Source organism: Podarcis melisellensis, assembly GCF_964234715.1.
Source record: "Podarcis melisellensis genome assembly, chromosome: 5".
NCBI classification, from domain to species: domain Eukaryota; kingdom Metazoa; phylum Chordata; class Lepidosauria; order Squamata; family Lacertidae; genus Podarcis; species Podarcis melisellensis.
In genome coordinates, this window is record NC_138537.1 from 54033776 (window position 1) to 54053240 (window position 19465).

At 41.5% G+C, this 19465-nt stretch overlaps 1 long non-coding RNA gene across 1 annotated transcript in view; it reads left to right on the top strand.

Moving 5' to 3' along the window:
* Positions 1 to 382: 382 nt before the first annotated feature.
* The window catches only part of LOC309370786, a 44094-nt gene continuing 25011 nt past the window's right edge, over positions 383 to 19465 (top strand). Inside the window, exon 1 of the long non-coding RNA XR_014168693.1 lies at positions 383 to 506. This is a non-coding gene — a long non-coding RNA (uncharacterized lncRNA). The remainder of the gene's footprint in view (positions 507 to 19465) is intronic.

The following is a 19465-nucleotide window of genomic DNA, read 5'->3' on the forward strand; positions in this document are numbered from 1 at the left end:
AGGGTGGGGGCATGTGTGCCGTGCCTTGGAACGTAACCCCAGGGTCAAAACAAATGCAAAACAAATGAGACATATCCCATACAAGCTATGTGAAATATATACTATTGCCTAGGACAGTGTTTCCCAACCTTGTGCCTCCAGCTGTTTTTGAACTACAATTCCCATCATCCCTGACCACTGGTCTTGCTAGCTAGGGATGATGGGAGTTGTAGGCCAAAAACATCTGGAGGCCCAAGGTTGGGAAACACTGGCCTAGGACATACCATTGTGGTCATATTCCTTTAAGATTGCATTTAGGTTAATTATCTACACCTGTCACATGGTTTTGCTTATTAATGGTGTATTAAGAGTCATTGGCCATTACTACTGAGAATTGTCCAAGAATCATTGCTTACGTAATCTGTTACACACTTCGATGGTATGTACCTCTGTATCTTCTAATGCTTGATAATGCTTAATAATGTATGAACTCTATTTTTTAGTCATGATATAACAGATTTATATTTGTAATATCTACATGTCAAATATTAATCATTGTATTATCAAGTGTTTATATTTATATTATATGCAGTGGTACCTCAGGTTAAGTACTTAATTCATTCCAGAGGTCCGTACTTAACCTGAAACTGTTCTTAACCTGAAGCACCACTTTAGCTAATGGGGCCTCCTGCTGCTGCTGTGACACCGGAGCCCGATTTCTGTTCTCATCCTGAAGCAAAGTTCTTAACCTGAAGCACTATTTTTGGGTTAGCGGAGTCTGTAACCTGAAGCGTATGTAACCTGAGGTACCACTGTATATGAACTCAAACAAGAATGTATTAAGAAAGGAAGAAATATATCTGCAGTGGATTTAATTAAATAGGTCATATACCTTGCTTAAGGATTGTATATGGTGCACATCCTAGACTTGATTTGTATGTTATGAAGTAACCAGTAAAGAAATTTGTTACAAACATTACCATTCAGCCTGTTGCACTCTGTATGTTGTAACTTGGAACGTAACCCCCGCATGCTGAGAGTTGCCTGTACCTCAGTGAGGGGAGGCAGAGACTACCCAGGAGACTTTGAGGACATGCTAGGGGAGGGACCTGTTCTTAGCCTAGTCACATGCCAGTCCTAAGGCGCACCCTATTTTAGGATTGTGCATGAACAGGGCACTCAGGGGACACTTGCAGCATGGGCAGCCAGGACATTTCCTTAGGCACAGTCAAGTCAACAAAGAGTGGGCATCTACCTGCCATATGCATTGATCACAGCTGATAATTTGGTTCCCTGTAAATGTTTAATAAAAAGGAGGATGAGATTTCAATCAAGAACAGTGCCTGTCTCTATTGCTGCTATTCCTAAGTGGAGATGCAAGAAGCTAGGTTGTAAGGCAGAAATATGTGAGACAGTGCAGGTTTGCTTCTTGCAAAGTCCCATTTCTGAAGGAATTTGTAGGTGAATTAATTCTTCTCTTAAATCAAAAGGTGTGTTGTGTTGTTGCTTTAACACATTCTGCAGTTGCATATTATGCTTTCTACAAAGCACTTGCTCATTTTGCGAATGGATAATCAAGATCCCTCTCTAACCCCCCTAAACTGAACAGAAATTTTAGCTGAAAATTAGTTATACTGTATCATGGATATTTAATCTCTTGTTATTTTTCTTTGTTCTGTTATAACAATACCTGCTTTTACATAGTTATACAATATTCCCATTTTGGATGGCATATGCCAGAAATGAGGCTCAGCATTTAGTTATCACTTTTTTTTTAACCTGTTGACATGCCTAAGCAAGGAGAAGCTTCAATGACCTCCTTCAAATTTACCCATATTAGCCAGCATTTAAAAAGTACCTAGAAGAGATGTACTCTGTTGCAGTCCCTCATGCCTGCCGTTAGGACAAAGTTAGAGTTCATCACCTCTAACTCTAGCTAAACTGATGAAGTGCATTGCAGGAAAACCAAAAAGTTTGATTCAGCTGTCACATCCTGGCTCTGTGCTATTCTCATATACTTTACTAATCCATCACAAAGAATCAGGCAATGAAGACACTGGGAGTTCTTAAGATGTCTTTTGAAAGAGATTAAACAGACTCCACATTGGATTAGATGCCTGACACTTTTAGTTTCCGTTACATTTTGTATACCCCCTCAGTGCACAAACCTGTTCCAAACAATGTATTCTAATGCAGATTTCCTTGACTCGCTCTAGGATTTCAGGGTATGTAAGCCCAGCTCTGCAGGAAATTCTATTATTAAGCTATCTTCACATCTCGGGGGCAGTGTGATATGCCAAACAGCCATCTCGAGGATGCTGGGTTATAACAGGGGTGAAGTGGGCAGAGGTTTAGCTTAATGAAAAGGCCAACTTTCATCTCTGGGTCCCAGTGAGAGGGCCCCTTGTGAAGTGTTTGAGCATTCCAGGGCATTCCCCAATTATATGTAAGCACACTTGTGTGAAAGAAAGCAGAATCTCACACTGGAGCACACACACCGATTTAGTGTGTTTGTGAAGAATCTGGAGATCAAGTTTAGCTAAGACAAATAATATATAACATGCAGTAAAATAAGCCTACGAAAATATTCCACTCCTCAGTGAAACTTTTTTTTCCCTAAAGTAGAAAATAGTATTTCCAACAAAAATATGTATTTTCCAGCCACTCCACCATATCTCACAGGGGTGGAGGAGGGCGGGAAAACCACTTGTATGAAATAATTCAAAATCATGAAGCCCCGCTGAAAATGCTATGCAGGAAAAGTATAATCAGGAGCAACAGGGTATCTTCTGCATACTAAAATGGAGTAAGAAGAATTTCTGCTTTCAGCTTAATAAGAAGAGGGGTTTTTTTCAAGGGAGGTCTACCACTAGAGCTGTTTCCTCATCTTATTTTTACTGGCAATAAAGATGTAAGAGGCTTACAAAGAGAAGTAGAAAGGTTTTCTGTTTTTGGCTTTTCCTAGTCCTGTGGCCAACGAAAAGGATGTACCTCCATGACAGAAATCCCTGGGCCCCTGTGGTTTGTTCTTTTTGGGGTGTTTTCATAGTAAAACATAGAATAGTTAATTTCTACAAACCTAATAAAACTTCTCCCTGTCCACATATGTTCTGGAAGCAACTGCATCGACTTAATAAAGAGTCAGTCATTCCAATTGTTCATCGTGTTTTCCAAGCGCTTTCGTGGGGATGTAGGAAGTTGCAATTTGGGGATTGTTCAAACAATCACAAACCGCTGTGTGATATGGTCAAGTCCGATTGACTTAAATACATAAGTCCCCTTCTCCTTATGCCTTCATCTTTTCCAAAATCAGGGTCTTTTCCAGGGAGTCTTCTCTTCTTGGCAGGTGCATCTACCTAACACTGCTATTCAGTGAGGTGGACAGGATGCGGTAGCAAGACCCTCAGTGGCAGGCAGGGTGGGGATCCCCGCGAGGGGGTACCTGGCTTGCACCCCCTCAAAATGTACAGGGGGCTACAGCCCCCTTAGCTCTCCCTATGCTAGGCCACTGTTGCCAGTTGCTGCTAGTCTACAACTCCCATCATCCCTGTCCACTGGCTTTGTTGGTTGGGGCTGATGGGAGTTATAGCCCAAGATATCTCGAGGGCACCAGCTTGGGAAAGGCTGCTGGAAGACATATCTGAGCATGAAACTCACGTGAACCTGTCACATGTGACAATTAATGCATGGATTTTCCACAGTGTATTCAGTTTGTTGCTTCCATGTAGGAATGTTCAAGTGCGTAGAACAGCCTTGAGCAGCTACAGAAAGTCAGCCGGAGTCCTTTGTATTACAATTCCCTGGTGTCCGGGGGAAGTGCGGTGTTTATACAACCACACAGCAATTATGTAGGAATTTATCTCTGGTTGGCTTGGCTGAACTCAGGTTACTACAATGCTTTTGCATGGATGTGTGAAAACACCTCTAGACAGCAGGCAAAACATGGCCAAATGCTCTTGGGGGCGAGGTGATGGTGGTGGAAGCATACTATTTCCTTGCCACTTGAAAACATTAGCAGCTGTCAGGTATTATTTTGGTTATCCATAATGAGCCCGCTTAATGGCTACAGAGAACAAACAAGATATTCAAAAGGGCTGCAGCAAATAAGGAGAGTAAATGTGGAAAGTCAGGCGCTTCGACAGATGTCGAAATGTGTATATATTTATTTTTCTTCCATCCACATTGGTTTTATTTACACTCATTTTATTGTGGATTCGTGCACACAGTCTTTATTGATATATCTTTCTGGGAAATCTATTGAAAAAAGGACACAAAACCCTTTCCAAAACTCATCTAATCCCAGCAGAATACTCCAAGGAATGAACCAACGAATTACAACCAAGTCAGAGATGGACCTGAATAAACAAATGGGAGTTGCTCTGCAGCGTGCCTCATCATGTCTTATCTTGTGTTCTCTCGATTCTCAACATCTTCATTTGTGGGATCAGGCTCAAGGGTTTTTTAAAATGCAAATTTCAGATTTTGGAAAAGAAACATTTGCACCCTGTAAAATCCCTTGGACTGCAAGCTCTGCTGAATGTTTGGTTTATTTGTGTTGTGCTTGGTCCAGGAGCCTTTACTTTGGCAACCAACCAAGCTCTGCTGAGGTGCAGCCGCCATTAATTAAAATGGGGCCTGTGTGAGAACTCAAATGGAAATCCTACCGGCATTAATGGGCATTGTGCAGCAGCAGTGCTTAAAGGATAGGGCCCTTCGGAAGGAAATTAAAGGAAACAACAGTGGTTAAGAGAAAGTACTTTCAAACTCAGTTTACAAGTATTCAGTAGGTTTTTAAATGGCTGAGATACACACTCACACCCAACAGGTTGTAAAATTATCTTTAAAGAATAGGAAATCAGGTGATACACACACACACACAATCGCAGGGGCAGCTGAATCTATAGGCAATCAATTTATAATAAAGCTGCCCCCAAATCCCATTCCTAGTTCTGTCAGCAGTCCAGCTCAGACTGTAATTCCTTTGCTTGAACCCTCCCCCCACCCCCCTGCGCAAAAAAGAAAGAAAGATATACCCCAGGCCACTTCCCGCCCAAACAAGTTGAAAACGTTACACATTCCATGTGTCAGAAAGGGAAGCCGGCTCCCTGCCACACTTTTCCTTGAGGGCACTGAGTAGTACGCGAGCACAAAGAGAGCTTTAGTTGAAATGGAGATCCTGGCTTGCTCAGATTTACAGTGTATGCCATATGCACGCTTTCTATTTTAGATTTAAAAAATAAATAGCCCCCTGGGAAAAGCTGACTGTAGGTCAATTTAATTTTAACTCACCTCACCACAGCTCCGAACAAGGCCCCCTTTCTTGAAGGAGGCCTACTATTCCTGGCTGTTTTGATCAGATCTGAACACATGCCTTTTCCTTACAATACTTGAGCAAAACTGTTATAAAAGGCACTATCTTAAGAGTCAAAAGAGCCTTGGCTGTAACTGGGGGGCGCGGGGCGCGCGAAGCAACACAAATCTGACATTAAGACCAGCCATGAAACGAAACCACTAGAAATGCTCAGTGTTTTCATTATTTCAGATTAGGCCATTTCTATTTTACAAGCCTTGCCTTGCTCTGGAACTTTTCTGGGCTGGTTCACACATTAAATTTTCAGGATTTGCTAGGGTTGCCATATTTCAAAAAGTAAAATTCCTGACACCCCCGAAGTTTTTTGGGGAAACCTCCCCCCAAAATAGTGATTTTTCCAGTGCACTGCCATACACCCGGGTTTCTGCTGACATTTTGTCAGTTTGGCCAAATTCCCCCCGACACCATTTTTACACCCAAAAACCAGGACATGCCAGGAATTTTCCTGATGTATGGCAAGCCTAGGGTTTGCTGCCACAGAACATGTAAATCAACTTGTTTTTTCCACATGCTTATTTACTTAACTACATATGGAATGTTTGGAGAAACTTTTGTGTAAACTTAAGGACATAAGAAGCTATCTTACACTGAACCAACCATTGGTCCATGTGATTTAGTATTGTCTACACTGACTGGCAGAACCTCTCCAGGGTTTCAGGCAGGGAACATTCCCAGCCCTCCCTGGAGGTACTGCAGGACATTCTACGTGCATGTCAGATGCTCTGCCACTTAGCTGTGGCTCTTCCCCATAGCTACAACCACTTCCATGATCAAAGATGACCTGTTTTGAGCCTCATCATTGACATGCCTGTGAGTTCTCAATGCATGCAACAAGCTCACACTATTTATTTGTTTTCATACAGTTATATTCTGCCTTTCTAGTGGTTATGTTGTGGGTTATGGACAGAATAAGGGCTCAAATCATACCGCCCAACTTTTTCAGACCCCAAACCAGGATGCATGTTGTTAAGCCTATCGGCGTGGTTGCTCGAGAGCGAACAGGCAAGATCCCCACTGGTCTTTTCAAAGGCTTTATTACTGGTGCAAAAACCTTTTCAGTGCAGAACGCCTCAATTCCATGTCTTGCTCAGTCACTAGCAGAATCTGAGAGTGGACGGTCGTTAAACTTTCCCCAGCAGAGTAGTCTCTTGACCCCCATCTGACGCCTCCCCTCTCTGCACGAAAACCTACTGCGCAGAGAGGGCTTGTGTAAAGGGAGACCTCCCCCCCCCCCGCGCTTTGCTCATGCATGGTGTCTTGGCTCTTTCTTGCATCCTCTGAGCCCTGCATCTCTTCCCCACTAGAGGCGGGGCTTCCCTCCTCCCTCCTTAGCTGAGGAAGTGCTGCTTCCCACGATCCTTGGAGGCTCCCTGTAATCCAGCTGCCCTTCCACCTCTCACCTCTGTGCTGATGGCAGTTCCCTGACACGTGTCTTCTGGGCAAGTTCAGTGAGCCTTGCTTTGCTCTCACCATGAAAAAAGTGCTTTTTTCAGGTTGAGACCACAGCCCCCCCCCAATGCTTTCTTTGGAGCAAGAGCGTAGTGTTAGAGTGTGGCATCCAAAATGGCTGCCATGATCTCGCAAGAGAAAAAAAAGAAGTCCCATTTTCTTCCAGGGCACTTGCCATGTATACAAAATAGGTATGATGCTGACAATCTGTGATAACACTCACAATTTATTTTCACTTGGGGGGCTCCTAAAGTTTCAGGGTGGGTGGGTAACAAGTGCCTGTATCAATATTTGCATATTATTAAGTCACCCTCAAATTGGTAAAGGTAAAGGGATCCCTGACCAGATAGACCCAATTAAATTAATGGACTCAAGTATTAAGCCCATTTATTTAATTGGGTTTACTCTGAATATAACTTACTCAGGTGCCTATATTTTTTGTGAGACGGGGTTAACAATGTGGGGGTATGCATTAGGTCAGGGAAAATGGCAAAAATTTATGGCCCCATGGTGACAGTCAGAACCCTCCCAAGCCATGCCTGTTTCAGCCCTTAGTGACACTTGTTTGTGTGATGGCCATACCATAAAGTGTGCCTGTGTACCAGTTCACACATTCATTTAGCTGATGTGCTTTGCAATCAAGCAGTGTGATTTGAATATGGAAGTGGTGCTGATGAAAAAGAGTATTACACTAGTAGTCCACTGTACAGCACTGCAGATAACAATATCTGCAATTAATTTTGTGATGTGCTAAATTCGGATGCAAGTTCTTGGGACACTCTGATGATTTATCACCTCTGCTTTCAACCTGGGCTTTCCAATACAAGTCACCCAAAGGAAGTACTTCCGTAACACCACCCAAAAAAATAAAAAATGGCCAGGTGAATCAGCCCTTGACAAATGTTGCACATGATTCAGAAACTGAAGACAGATGTGTCAAAGTAGAATGCTGCATAGGCTTAAAGGAGGAAATTTAGCCTAATGGAAAGGCAATGAAAAGGAAGCCAAATTCAACAACACAGCCCTGACTTATAGAAGCTTTGGTCAGGCAGCAAACATAAGCTTGTAGTCAGTTCAAAAATCGGGTCACTCAGGAAAGCAGTGTCAAGCGGTGGGGGATTCATTTTAAAACTAAAAATATCCTGTTAACAATACCAAGAGAATTGGTGCTACGACACAACTGTGAATCAAGCTTTTACAACAGGAAACGCTAACCCCCTGGAAAACATTCTGCTAACGCATCAAGGAAATCAAGCCAACCTATGGGGAATTGAACATTGTATAACCTACTCCTCACTCTCTCTCAATATTAATAAATTATAAGCCCATATGCTCAGTGCACTGCTCCCAGATGGTGGAAGTGCTAAGCTTCATAATGAAAAGCGGGACTGGTAGAGAAAGTCTGATAGGGAAAACAACCGGAAGGGAAGGTGAGGGCAAACACTGATTTTATGAAGTAGCCCCATTAAAGGGTGATCATTGCAATCTCAAAGGCTTGTAAGTGCATTTTTTTATAGCCCACCACTTCTAACAATTCAGCCGCAATGTCTAACCAGGGACAATTAAATCTAATTTTATTGTATCTACAGCAGTGCATGATAGAGATGTATCTTGGATTCTGAAATCCAACAGCAACAGACCAAACCTGGTAGAAAGCTGGCATAGCTAAAAGATTCGCTTTTACCCAGTTAATTAAAATGCATTTATTTTAATTGATTAATGTTGGAATAAGGTGATAGTCAAAGAACGGTTCATGAATAGGATTACCTGTATATAACTAAACATTCCTATAATCAGGAGGTATAAAGAACTTGTTCACAAAGCCGCCAACTGAACTGATTTATTCAAAGCGTATTTTAAAAATATTTTTGAACGTCTATATTACTAACTAGTGGCACCAATTCAGCTTTTCAGTTCATACTATACAAATCTACTTAATCCTTCTAACTGGAAAACAGACTTGTCCATCCATGGACTTCTTCTGCAGCCACGGTTTCCATGGTGCCAACCATCAAATTAGTTGCTGCAGTGTTGCTTTCATCTAGAGCAATCTTCTCATAAGACAGGCAATTTTTTATTTTTAAAAAAGATAAAAGTATGGTAGAAACCTGGACATGCCATTGACGGATGCCTTACTGTAGATGAAACACAGCCAAGACAAGCACATGTTTTCCAGAGAGTCCTCCACATAGCTAAGCTGCGGCTGTCCTTTACACTGTGTAGACCCCGTGATGTCTGACAACACTAGATGATAAATGTGGAACCTTAAAGCTCTTCTAGAGACTCTTCCATTGACCCTGTCAGGGAGAATGATTTCATATTTTTTAAGTACTGAAGGGGGAAAAGAGGCAAAAGGTAATTTAACTGACTTTGATGGTGCTGTTTATGGAGATGATCCCTTTTCTCAGCCTGCCTGTTCATGCAGAGCCTAATGAGGTGATGTCTCTGCTTAGCAGCTGCTTGTCTCCAATCCAAGTTTGAACTACTGTTTGCCTCCCCCCCCCCCACCTTGCCCCCATTATTAAAGTACTGAGGAAACAGAACTTTAAATTAGTACAAAATTAACACATGGGCTTCAGACCCTGAGAAGTTTGTCATTCCTGTCTTGGTTGATTATCATTTTGAAGTATAACTTTTCTTTACCCAGAAGACAAAAACTGGACTAGGAACACCTACACCTATCTGAGCAATATTTCCAAGCGCCAACGAAAGTTAACTTGCCAAGGAACTGGGACGTGCGTTTTAGGCGCTGGTCTTGTCTAGACTAGATTATCGTAATTCTCTGACAAATGACATTTCTTCCAGCTGCTTAAACAGCCTTTACTAAAGAGCTGTCTCCTGATGTTTTTCTGTGCTCTAGACTCGCTTCAAAACAAAATTTATTACAAGCATTTTTGCGCTTGTGAAATGCTGCAATTTGAAAGAAACCGATTTTGTAATTCTTTTTTGGATGTATTCCTCACCTTTCTATTATTGTTCCAAAAGAGGTTTTGAGCAGCTTGATGCCATCCAGATTCTTGACTACTAAAACCAGTGCTTTTTTTTCTTTAAAAAAATGTTTTGGGGTAATCTCATTTTCCTTTTCATATTGAAATACTGCCTCTGAATGAGGTAAAACTTAGATTCACAAAATGTTTAGGGGTATGCGTCCCCCTGCATCCCCCCAGAGTTACCCTGTGTTCCCTGTATTATATTTTAATACAGACTGTTAATGGGTAAGAATACACTCCAAAATGTTGTGGTAGGTCCCTTTTGCAGCAAATGCAATGACTAAAAACAAATAATAATTCACTTTAAAAAGAATCACAGAAATTGTTATCTGCTGACATTGGTGAGAATGGGAAGATGGAGGACGAAATGGGACTATTTCAAAATACTGACTTCTCCAATTTGATAATATTTTTAAATGTGTGTGATACCTGTGATGCATTTTAGGCAGAGCAATACTACTGTTTTCCCTGCCTAACCAGTGTATTAATCTTCTCGTAATGAAAAGCTCCAAGATGTGCTTTTTGGAAAAATTATGAATACTTACTTGGCAGTGTTTTAGAGGAAAATTTTAGACAGTCTTCAGAGCATAAAGCAACAGACTTGTCACTTGGAGATTAAGCAGTGATGTCATTGAAATAACTTCAGAGGAAAAAATTGTTAAGTAGGGTGATGGGTAAAATATTAGTTTGCTTGTGCAATAATTGGTAGCTGGTGTTCCTGGCTACTGAATATCATTCAGTTGTCTGTCATGATTGCAACACACTTTTCTAATATCACATCTCTTTAATTGGCTGGAGGATGAAGTTTGTGTGTGATACATGCATTGCATATTCCATCTTACCTGTATTTCATCGTTAAAAAAATAAAATAGAGGGGCTATAAGCAGCCAAGAAACACTTACAACTACTGTCATCTTTGAACACTTGAGAGTGCATTTGAAATGTAATGGTTTAAAGATAATTCTACCCCTTTCCCCTTTCCATCTTGAAAATTTAATTTCCAAAAGAAATGTGGCCGAGGTTGGGTATCATACATAGGCAATGAAATTGTTTTTTGTTTTGTTTCTTCAAATGTAAACTTTTCATCTTCCCCCTAATCCCCATTAACTTGGCTCAGTAAACTCTGCAAGAAGTATCCACTTCAACGGGTTTTGGACTGGCCAAGTACTTTAATGATCTGACACACACATCCTGTGATTTTAGGGACTGTATTAATGATAAAATCAGTGCAAGGTGAAATAGTCTGCTTGCTTAATGCTCTACGTGCATATACTCTGAATTACAAATACCAATCCTAGTCCCTTTCAGTTTCTATATATCATATACAATGAATGCATCAGTCACGAAAAGAACCAGCAAGTTATCAATCATGTGCTTGCACTTGTAATAAAGCAGGCAACCCTATATAAAGAAATAAGTAATGTTCTATTTTTCCTGGTTCTGTTAGAGATATATAATATATTTTCACATTTGTCAAGCTTGGTTTCTTTCCAGATAGGGACAAGGAACTTAAGTGGTATTTAAAACAGCATACAATGTGCTCAAGACTGCTAGGAAGATAATTAGCAAAGTCAGTCCTAACAGCTATGATCTCCTGTTTAAGGTGGAAAATAGTCTGAATTCAGGATCACTGTATGTCTGAAATAAAAATGTTTAAACTGCAAAGTTATACAACTCTGCTGATTGTTTATCAGTGCAACTTTTAGACGTCTCTTCATTACAATCATAGAGCGATTTCCAACATAGTAGGAGACATCATGACAAAAACTTTTTAAAAAAATCCCACCAAATTATTGACCACTTATAAAATCAACACACATAACAGTAGTTCAACAATGCTATAAAACGTTGGGCAGTCTACCTTTCAGGCCTCAAATCTGTGAGCTGGAGAGATACAGGGACATTGCATTTACCTTCCTACATAGAACACCTGAGGGATACACCAGTGATTGCTGCAGGTGCTGAGGGAGAGTTTGAGGTGTTCCCATTTGGAACACTAAATATTGTGCTTGCCTCCTTGCCAAGAATTTGCCCTCTTCTAAGTTACAGACCACCCTTCTTCACTGCATGCAGTTTCCAAACATCTGCAGCTTGAGTAAAGCACCTAATGGTACTCTGTGCAGTACGGATTCCAGGCATGTATGTTTACAAACCAAACCAAATTTTGGGTGCAGGTGGCCAGAAACCACACACACAATATAGACTCTCAGAATGGGATGAAATATGCAAGAATCTAAGCAATTAAGAGAGAGAAAACGGGACAGGACAGTTTCCTTCAAGGAGCTGGCCTTGAGTGCAAACACATTTCTCTGGCATTTGTGCAAACAGGCAAGAAAATATCCTTGTTACGTTATCAGTTGTCAGGAAAATCTCTTAATGAGGTCTTAGTTTTCCTCCCAGGCCTTCTCCTTTAGTTCTTGCCTTCCTCCCCCTCTCTGCTTGTGGCCTCCACACCCCCACCTACATTGTGAATGGAAGAAAAGTGTCGTCTAGGACGGACTATTATGCAGATTCATGAATTTATAATACGCGCGCGCACACACACACACAAAGAGAGAGCCATCAAAATATACTTCCTCTTACTTTTTTTCCACCCAATTGTTCAGAAACTGAGAGTGCTAAGATACAAGAGCAAGGGAGATAAATATGGCCCACTAAAAAAAAGAAAAAAGAAAAAAGTTTTCCCACAGTCTTTAGCCTCTTCGGGATGCTAATCCTATTGAGGATATTTATGCCGGCAAAACAATGAAGGGAATCCCAAACACAACCCCAATAGGGCCAGTGCCCCTGCTGGCTGCCCCCCTGGCACAGCAAAGGCACTTTCCAGAGACCAGCTGCCTGTTGCCATGGTAACCTCTTTGCGAAGGGCAGCCCTTGGCACCACACTTAAAATACTTTAGACTCACCACATGCTTAGCCAAAGAAAGGCTGAGAGTTTCCATTTATCTCCTTGGCATCCTGATTAACCTAAAGACAAACTACATCATTTGAGTTTCAATCAAATGCTCCAGCACAGGATGAAGCCTTCCAAGACTGTATTGACTCAGGAGAGTGATGTCTCTGCTGAATCCGCCAGGACTCCTTTATTGCAGATTAATCCTTCACAAGAAGGAAATCAAGATATTTTCTGTTCAGGGTTTTAATAAACACGTTTGACAGATACGGAGAATTATACAGGGTAACCACAAAAAGAGTAAACTGACAGCTCCGATTTCAGCGATAAGCAATAAAAAGAGTATCAGATAAACTTGTAGCTGCGGAATCCTTATGGATATTATTCTAATGTGATTTTGTACTATGTGTACACTAGCATAGTTTGTTTGCCCTTTACAGTGGTACCTCGGGTTACAGATGCTTCAGGTTACATACGCTTCAGGTTACAGACTCCACTAACCCAAAAATATTACCTCGGGTTAAGAACTTTGCTTCAGGATGAGAACAGAAATCATGCGGCAGCAGCAGGAGGCCCCATTAGCTAAAGTGGTACTTAAGGTTAAGAACAGTTTCAGGTTAAGAACAGACCTCGGGAATGAATTAAGTTCTTAACCCGAGGTACCTCTGTATTTTAAATTTCTTTGCAGGAAAATCTCCCAATCTTATACCCATTTTAACACTTTTAGTCACATGCATATTGAATGGGTGGGGTGAGCAGGCATGATCCCCCTCTGGTTCATGGCTCCTCACCCCTCACAGTGTATAATGTGTAGAGATCTGTATTCTGATCAAAGGTGGGGATGGGCATGATCCTGCTACCTCTCCCCACACTGAGTATAATTGTGTTCAAAGGCATGAAAGGGGTTTATATGTAGAGACAAATGAATATGTCAGTTTTTGTTTCCCTTGGTGTTTATTTTTCCAACCATCAAATTCAGTTTGTCACATTTCCTCATCAGTTTTTATTTTTAAAAAATAAAACATTGTGACAACGTGGCAGCATTTTACTGAATATTTCTTTGCAAGTAATTTCCCCTGATGCGATGCATTTTTGTCTATGCATTTTTATGTATACGTTCCCCTAATACACACATTTGCGGGCTGGAGAACTTCATTGCAAAATTAAGGCATGTGCACATTTCAAAGGATACCTGTGTTTCAGTCTATGTATTGTTGGAAAATGCAAATCAGGTGAATTTGCATTGAAACGTGAACCAAACTGAACTTCTCCATTTTCTAGCTGCATGTGGGTTGAAACGCTTCAGCAGAACCACACATTATTTTGTCAACTTATGGAAAATAAATACGCCAGTTTTCATCTTCCATAGTTAAATGTGACAGCAACACTGAAAGTCTTGCCAGGTGGTAATGGAAGAAACACTTTACTACTACATTCATGTTAACCATTAACCCATCTACACATAGTGGATAAGGACAGCTTTGCTGCAGGGAACTGGGATTGCTCCCCAGTTTTGAGATTTGGAGTCACCCCACCCCCAGAAATACAGTTAGCAGACATGAGGTCTCTCTCAAAAAGAAACCTGCTTGAAGAGAAGAGCAAGTAAAAGAGAAGTTTGGCAAAAAAAAAGGGGGGGGGAGAAAGAGAGAGAGAAGCCATTTTGGATCAGGCCAAATAAAAGTTCATCTACTGTAGTTCAATATCCTTTCCCGCCACCCCCCATGTGTTTGTGTGCAGGAGAGAAAGAGGGAGGGAGAGAGAAATCAAGGCTATAACTTCTGACTTCAAAATTTGTGGTGCACAGCCACTGCAATTTATTCTCCTCTCCCCTTTTCTGTCTTTCTTCCCCCAGGTTATAGAATTTCAATCTCAAACCACAGCCTAATTTTGGTATAAAGCCATCAGTGGGTCCCATGTTTTCTTAAGAGACTTGGGAATTTATTGGATAGCCTTCTTGTTGGACCGTGTGTCGAACGAGGCTTGGTTATTTTGGCATGAGGGATATGCTGCAAACATTTAACATCTTGCTTGCTCTTACTCTTTGGCTTGGCAGAAATAGGTGCACCGTTGCCCTGGGGCCTAATCTCTCATTTGTATCCAGTCCAATGGAGCTGCTGAGTTTTCTCCTACTACTGTAGATGCTGCTGCTGAAGTCACAAGAGATAAAGAGGTGAGGGGAATTGAGGGTGAAACCAGATGCGATGCTAATTGAATATTTGCATTTAAAATGCAGATCTTCAAAAAAAATTCAGATAACACCTGCTGGGAAGAGGGTCTGGTCATTATTGGGGTTGCATAATTATAGCAGCGTAGGAAAAGCAGCAAGATTTAACAAGCTGAGCTTCCTAAAGGTCAATAGGAAATGGCTAAGAAACATTTGCACAAGTCCATAGGATGGTTCTAAACATCCATAAATGTGGAGGTTGATGTTACTGTGGAAATCTGTATAGAGTTCTATACAGATAGAGGAGACCCAATAAAACCAATTCATTGGGTCTACTCTGAGTATAATTTACATAGATATCACCCCCATTGCTTTTTAATGTTAACTCTTGAACAGAGAGTATCAGGATAATTTGACAGTTTGATTTATGTATCCCCATTTAATTTTAATACGTTTATGGTATGTGTGTTCTGGCTAAGGAATTTCTGCACCTTCCTTGAATTCACTTATGGTCCATTGGTCCGCAAATCCTAGTGATAAACTGCTTGCTCTTCCTCCAAGGTTGCCATTAGGCAGGAGCAAAATGTTTCTCAAAATACGAATTTCTCTCTCCTTCAAACAAGGGGAACATCTTGATAACAGCCAAATGCACACTACATGTGCACTCCGTTTGTAAAAGGTAAACACAACAATGGAATCATTTGGTTCTAATTTGCTGGCTGGCCTAGAGAGCTTCCCCAAGAGGAGATATGGAAAGCAGCCCATAAATTATCAACAAAGTCTGCACGATTTTAGCTGCATCCCTGCATATGAAGAGCTGCTCATCTGTAATCTCTAACCGTGTCGCCCATAAAAAGATAACATAAACTTTGGCAGCCTTGCGCACTGCCTCAGAGGGGAGGCTCAAAAAGTAGGCATACTGGATTTGACCTGCATAAACTCAGAGCTGTAGCCCATGAGGAGAGCCCAGATGGAGCAAACAAAAGGCCTATCCCATCCACAGTGGCCAAGCAGATGCCTATAGCAAGCCCACTACTTAACAACTTACTTACATTATCCATTTCTACTGTAGTGCTCAGACTTCTTTTTTTGCTCCAAGGCCTGCTTTGTTCCTGGTTGTCCCTGAAGTATGGATGATGACTCTCTCTCTCTCTCTCTCTCTCTCTCTCTCTCTCTCTCTCTCTCTCTCTCTCTCTCTCTCTCTCTCTCTCTCTCTCTCTCTCTCTTTCTCTCCCCTACCCCAATCCCAAAGATTATTGCTTTCTCTGAGTCTAAAAGTCAGTTGGTTCTGCTGGAACGATATTGTTGTAAGGCTGGAAGTTTGGACAGGAGAGGATTAATGGATTTCATGAGTAGACTACTTTCCTTTCAGAAAAGAGGAACATGTCTCAGATGTCAGAAAGCTGACGGGACTTAATTCGCTCAACAGCTCATGGCTTTCAGCTTCCCTTGCTATTATTATGAATAATATTTTTAAGAGTGGATTTCATGTACCCCTGTTCTCGATGGAACATCTTCCTTACTTTTATGAAGCTCGCGCACACACACACACACACACACGTTACTTAAAAGCCCACAAAGAAAATATTTCAACGTCCAAAATAAACATCAGAATGAAACACCTTCCCACTTGGTATTTTAGTCACAGACAATGCAAAAGAATACAGGAAAGCAAGCATCTCTGAAATATGTCACTTCTAAGCTACTCAAGGGTCAAAATAAGTGTCTCATTATAGTGGCAATTTAGGATTCAGGACCTCTCATATCCTAAACATTGCACAGTATTTTACACAATTATTTATAAGTAGTGAGAAACATGACTAATGATGAGGATCTGCTTTGGTATGGAATACCTATGCTGATCGTTACATCTGAATTCCCACACTGATCTAATTAAAAACAAGTGTGTGTGTGGGTGTGCGCGCGCACAACTATTATGCATAGAACCATCATGAGTAAAGTCAAAGATAAAACTTTTAACACAGATATGGGTAGGTTTTTGAAACAAAAATGTTTTCAGCAGGCATCTAAAATATATAGTGAGGGCACCTGCCTAATGTCAATAGACATGGAGATATACAATATGAAGATGCCCAACAAATCTCTCATTATTTAAATTAAGTGCACCTTTTAAAGCCAAAATCTTCACAAAACCAGATGGGCAATGCACCCCCCTCTTCATCAATAAGCACAAGCCTTCTGTGGTGTCTTAACATTGATTTGCATCATCCATCTTCCATACCCCCTCCTCTGGCTGCAGCAGCTGTGACATAGTATCTGGGTGCCAATCTTTTAAAAGCTGTGCAGTTCTCTTGGTTGTGGGTTTAGAGTCATTTGCATCCAATCCAACACTGCTGCCTTCTGCAGTCTCCTATTATTATTTTTCTAGCTCACACTTAAAAAACAATATATATAATGCTAGCAACATTCCAGAAGTTTCCCTTTTAAACTAAGAGGACTGCAACACATTTCAAAGTATACAGATAGCTCATGTGGAAATAAATGACTGAGAATATGGTCTACATAACTAAACACTTATTTAATACGACCAGCACTTCTTTCTTCTCATCCACCCTCGAAGCAACTTGGTCGTGATTCTTGCTACTAGTAAAAGGCTCCTTGTTATGATGGGAACTAGGTATTGGTGAGGGGCCTGTACTCCCCAAATGGGCTAGATGGTGCGGTGTGTTACCAAAGGATGATAAATCAATTCAGTGTTGTGCCTCCCAGTATTAAGTGTAGAAGCAGGCTGTGTTCTCATCAAAATGTTATCCCAAAGAGTGGGATCTTGATCAGGACTCACCTGAACCTAACACAGCCACCGCTAATATTTAGCATTAACAATGTATGGATTTCTAACATGGTACTCATATGCAATCCATGAGAGACAAGCTACTAAGAACACATGAACCCTCTCAGTGGACCAGGCCAAAGGCCTTTCTAGTCCAGCATCCTGTTCTCACAGTAGTTAGCCAGATGCCTATGGGAAGGTCACAAACAAGGCAGTGGTCTCCACACTCATGATTCCCAACAACTGATATTAAGAGGCACTGTGGTCTTAACTACTGAGCCTCTTGGGCTTGCTGATCAGAAGGTTGGTGGTTTGAATCCCCATGACAGGCTGAGCTCCTGTTGCTCTGTCCCAGCTCTTGCCAACCTAGTAGTTCGAAAGCACACCAGTGCAAGTAGATAAATAGGTACCACTGTGGCAGGAAGGTAAACGGCATTTCCGTGCACTCTGGCTTATGTCACGGGGTTCGGTTGAGCCAGAAGCGGTTTAGTCTTGCTGGCCACATGACCCAGAAAGCTGTCTGTGGACAAATGCCGGCTCCCTCGGCCTGAAAACAAGATGAGCGCCGCAACCCTATAGTCGCCTTTGACTGGACTTAACCGTCCAGGGGTCCTTTACCTATTAAGAGACACACTGCTTCCAACAATAGAGGGAGAACACAGTCATTGTGGCTAGCAGCCACTGACAGCCCTATCCTCCATGAATTTGTCTAATCTTCTTTCAAAGCCATCCAAGATTGTGGCCATCACAACCTCTTGTGGGAGCAAATTCCATAGAGGACGATTCACGAGCAGTTCCCAAGGTGGTTGCAATTATTTACAGTTTAGTATTAAAAACGGTCAAAGCAAATCACAGGAACAGAGTGGGTCCCATCTCTCGTGTCAGGGTAAAGAGGCGCATTGTCAGAATTCGCTGAAAGCTGCACGGTGAACGTGTCAGAAAAAGCTCTGTGGGGAGGGAAATCCACAACTCAGGGGCTTCCACAGAGAATGACATCTCTGGTGGGCAAACATAAGCAGCAGAACTTATAAACCCTGATGCTGTGTGAAAAAAGTACTTTCTTTAATCTGTCCTGAATTTTCCACCATTCTGCTTCATTGGACGTCCCAAGTTTTGTATTATTAAAGAGAAAGAAAAACTTCTATCCTCTTTCTCTACACCATACATAATTTTATATACCTCTATAAACTGCAGCATTGTAATATCATACCCAGGCCATGTCATCCCCACAGGTACTCATTAAAAAAAAAGAGGGGGGAGGGAATAAGTTTCAACAGCTTTCAAGAACAGAGACAAACTTGCATCTTATCAGCTTGTATCTTCTTTCCTTTAATAAGCTCATATTATAGACATATAATCTACAGTCTTTAAGGTAAAACTAGCCAGTTTTGAGGTAGAACTGGTTTTTCACACGTCACAAGGTAGGTGTTAATGCTGTTGGGATTCATTCTGCCCGCCATAAATGGAAGTTGAAAGGAGATTGGTAAGCAAGGCCATTATTAACAATGGCGGGCTGGCAATGAGGCAGCCTCAGTAGCTTCTTCTCGGAGGTGCGAGGATTGGATTAAGGGCATCCTGTCATTTCTGCTTCATTAGATATATTGCTTGTTTGTCGGCAGTTTCCATGGTCGGTTAAGCAGCGGGAACCCAGGAAAGAAATATGAGGGATTACTGGAGGGGGGGTGGTTGTTGGAGGCAACCAGATATTCTTTGTCTATGTGCATTGGTGGTGGTGGGGAGATAAAAGGGCAATTGCCCCCACAGATGAACCATAACCCCCATATTCACTGTTTTCATTCGGAATTTTTTCTTCTTCTAGCATTTGTGC